Consider the following 4,650-nt stretch of genomic DNA (forward strand, 5'->3'; position numbering starts at 1 on the left):
AAAAGACGCGATCGTAAGCTGCAGCAGCTCTACCGCCGCTTCATTCTATGGCGGCAATTTGGCAGCAGGTCCTTCGCTCCGAGAGGGAGTGATGGCCCCGCCGCCGAATGGCCGGACGTGCCGCCCCCCCCCTCCTCTTCATTGGCCGCCCCAGGCACCTGCTTGCTATGCTGGTGCCTGGAGCCAGCCCTGATTAGAGCTAAAGTAGAGCCAGCCTGCTTGTGTTGGCGGGTCCATCTAGAGTTGCCAATATCTAAAGTTGTTTTCAATGGCTAATCTCCAAATAATTTGGGAGTGGCTATGTTCCCCACCCTCAGGGGTGATTTGTTAATTCTGGTAAATTTAATTTAGTCCTGTCTCATTTACTGCAGTTATTTTCTCCAGTCACTTAACTGTACTCCAGTGCAGCCAACAAAATTCCAAGTGCTCATCAGAGCCGTGCCATCCCTTTCAGCCAGACTGAGTCGTCTATGAAAGCTGCAAACGAAATGCATTAGCATTTACGAACATGCATGTGCATACACACAAACCACCATCCTGAAAGGTGTGCGCTTACTTGCATTTTTGTCTTTTAGTCCTTTCCCCCCCTCATTTCTCTAGTTGTCTTTATTATTTGTCTGTCTTTCTCTTACCCTGAATTTCCGTTTCTTTCTTTGAAAAGCAGTGCCTCCTTTCTTCAGTCCTTCCCCTTCCTCATTCTGTTGTCCGACCCCTTCCTTTGCTTTAGCCAGTGTCTGGTCCCTTATTCCGTGTAGGATGCACAGGGCCAATCAGAGGTTGGGCCAGGAGGGCCATTTGGCCTGGGCCTCAAGCTCAAAGGAGGCCTCAAATTTAGACCCTTGTTAATTTTTTGGCATTTGATGAGTTTTGCAATTTGTTTTTATGTGCATCCCTATCGGACCAGAAAAGCATTTGTTAACTAAAAAAATATTCAAATTATATCTCACTCTTTTTTTGGTGCCTTATTTTCTTTTCATGTGTCCTAATTTTTAATTTGTATTATGGCTAGGGGCCTCAAAAGCTTGAAGTGGCCCAGGCCTCTCTGGACCTCTAAGAGGGCCTGAGGATGCAGTTTCTGAATATGCTCCCTCTGCGTCATGACGTGCCACTGCAGTCCCATGTCTGAGTTTTGGGAATACATCTACTCACACCCAACATCTTCAAAACAATAGACCCTCTACTGTGGGTCTAATTTACTGCACAGCCGCCATCTCCCCCCAAAAAGAGCCCCTCCCTCCCCTTTGCCTCCCCCCGTTAGGTTCAGGGCTGTACAGTCCTCCTTTTTGGGACTGTGATTCAAGTCCTGACTTTCCCAGCCTACAAACTCTTTCTTTACAGTCAGGGTTCACACAGCCCTTCCTTCTCCGGGCTGGGTGATTCAAGTCATGTCCACCCCAATCTGCAGCTCTCCCATTAAGTGGAAAGGGTTTCACAGCCCTTCTGGGGACTGTGACCTGGCTGAGTTCTTCCTCTAAGAAGCCGCTCCATAACTGGGCTTGAAGTTTTCTTCTTAATTTACCCATCCAATCATCTGCTTCCATTGATGCTTCCTGGGTGGGTCTAATAACCAAAAACTGCTGTCTGGACTGTGAGGGAGACAGGAGCCTTACCCGTCCTGTCTACAAGGTTCCTGGTCTTGGGCCCTTAACAGAACAATGGCCTGGGTTTTCCTAACCCTTCCCCCTCCCAGACACTAACTATTCCTTGGACCATCTTTCTCTCAGCCAATGTCCATTCTGCGTATTCCCTTGGCCTTCATTCACCATCTCTGGACACCTGAAGCAAGGTAACTGGCCTCCCAGACTGCCTTCTCTGGCTCTAAGAGGCCAGTACCCTGTTACACTCCTCTTGGTCTGGCCTGTCTTTTTGGCTCTTTACATTTGGCTCTTTACATTCTCATTTATCTGCCCCTTTTGTTTGCCCCTGTATTCAGTCCTCTCCCTAACTCAGGGCTGCAATTGCCTCCCCCAATATCTATTCCTGAGTCCTCCATCACCACTAACAATAAAAGGGAGGAGACCTCATCTTGCCCTTTTCTCCCTCCTGGATACAGTTGATGCTGCTAATGGTGATCTGGACACTAGGTTCCTGGCTACATTTGCCATCCACACAGTTAAGATTTTTTCCCCAATCTGAAAATCTCCACTGGGTCTTCTTTGAGTGCTGGTCCCTACGTGTATTCCACGTGTAGGTGCGCATGCGCCCATGTGCCTGAGTCTGGAAATGCTGCAAAGCCATGGCCATTGACCAGCACATGCACAGTCACCTCCTTTGTGCTCCTGACAGTGGGTATAAGAGGCAGTACGGGGCGATGCCTGTCCAGTTCCTTCTCACTGCTTCAAGGCCTGAGTCAGAAGCATGTCCTCCTTCCCTCTGTGCATAACCTGTAAAGTAAGTGCTCCCCACTCACAGGACTAGGCCCCGGGGCGTGGGACTAGGCCCCGTGTCCTCGGATTGAAGAACTGTCTCTCCTGCCTTGTTTCTTCTCCATCAGCAACGAGCATCAACAGTGCCTATACTGTCTGGGTGAGGCACAGCTCGCTGCAAAGTGCAGTCTTTCCAAATCCTTCCCACCCAGAATGCAAGAGGCCTGAGAGTTCTGATTGAAAAAGTTTCCTGATGGAGGCAGCTATGAAGCCCTGTTCTGACTTGGGCTGGGGAGATTCCCCCCTCCTTCCATACCTGTACATCTGCCTGAGCCAACCAGCAGTGCCCTCCAAGCATGTGCCTTGGCGCGGAACCTGAAACACCCAAGCCCAAGGACTCTTCCCACAGTGCTCCCCATGAGTGTAAGGGACATGCTCATGGGCATCAGGGCAGAACCCACCCCACAGAGGACTGCCCAGAAGAAATGTATTCTCTCCCCAAGCCGATCCAGGTCAGCTAAGACATCCTGGATGGAACCAATGGAAAACCCCCAGAGTGGAGGGCAAGGCAACTAAAAGTGGGCTCCTCCGATGACTGCAGTACTGAAGCAGAGAGTGATGTTCACCAGCACCATCATGAGTGCAGGGCCGGGTGCATTGTCTTTACCGCCTCATTCACACAGAGACTGTGTGAATATGGCTGAGACAGATGAGCCAAGTCCTTCAGGCATTTCTGCTGGAACTCCCTGGACTCCAGGCCATTTGTAGAGCTTTCTAATACCAGAGGATATATTCCTCCTGTACCTACGCTCTTTCGGGACAGCCTCATTCCAGAGGAGGACTCATTACTGATTGTGACAGTATGCAGGGTATAATCTGGACTGAGGAACAGTTGTGTCCCCTCAGTTCTCCAACTTGGGGCTGCCTTTTGCTGTGAGAATAACCACTTCTGGGCGCCTCACACACAGCCGCCAGCATGTAAGTTACTCCCAGTTATGCGTGCCATAGCCAGCCACTCATGAATTACCATGAAGAGTGACACCAACAAATTCCCAGTCCCAGACATCCCTCCAGAAATGTGCGTCTTGTCCTGCCCAGATCTCTCCTCCTGGATAATACAAGCTCATATATAAAGTCTATCATTTTATTAATAGAAAATGATATGTACAAATCCTGTTATCTCAAATGGAGTTTCCCAAACACTTCAGTCCAAACACACCGGTTTAGATTAAAACAAGTTTATTAACTATAAAAAATAGATTTTAAGTAATTACAAGTAAATAAGGCATAAAATTCAGAATTGGTTAAATGAAAGAAGACGACAACTAATACTTAACTTAACAAGCTAAATGAATTCAAAGCAACCCTCTCTCACCACATATTACAGCAGTCACTGGCTGAATTCCTTTCAGTCAGGATCCTCCCTCCCAGTCCAAAGCTGTTTCCTTTGTTCTTCTGGTGTTGTGGATGTCATGGGTAGAGAGAAAGGGAGGAATAAATTGAGGTGTCTCCTCATTCCTCTTATAGTCCTTTCTCTTCTTTAAGTATCATCTCCAGCTGAAGTTCAGGAGACAAAGTCTATGTGAATGGGAAGCCCCAGCTATTTCTTTGTCAAGCTGTAGATTTTTGCCCATATCCTCTTTCCTACCAAAGAATGGCCACTTAACCAGGTGATAGTCTGTTTGATTTTATTGACACCTGGCTGAGGCATTGGCTAGCCTTTTGTCTCTGGGGAACTGGTTTGTGACTCTTCTCCAGACTCAGAACATGTCTTTAGTAATATCATACAGCAGAATCCTATAACTTTACATTCAGTGTTGCCACACATATTTTACCAGGACAGTATTGATCAGTAAATCATGAGTTTTCAAATGATTCAAATACCTTGTATGAAATTTATCTTAGTCTTGTAAAAAGGGGTGACCATGGGGTACAGGCTGTCATACCAAGGTCTCCGAGAAGTGCCATCACAACTCATCGGGAAGAAGCACCCTGGTACTGATGACACCGCCACTACCGATGGGACTGTCCTTGGAATTGGAGGAGTCAGAGGACAGAGCAGCACCAGTATCTCCATGAAGCCACAGAAGTCCCAACAGACAACCAAGACGCTACACTTACTGTACCTACACATATGACCATCCTGCCCCCAGGGACTGTTGGCACCGATTCCCATGGGGCCCACTGTGACCAGTGGATACCTCCTTGTGGCCTTATTGGGGCCCTTGGGACCCCTCTCAGGAGTCCTACCGCTCCTCCCCCTCTCGTCAGCTGGAACCGTTGG

Source organism: Terrapene carolina, unplaced genomic scaffold (genome assembly GCF_002925995.2).
Source record: "Terrapene carolina triunguis isolate 2854851 unplaced genomic scaffold, T_m_triunguis-2.0 Scaffold141, whole genome shotgun sequence".
Lineage (NCBI taxonomy): Eukaryota > Metazoa > Chordata > Testudines > Emydidae > Terrapene > Terrapene triunguis.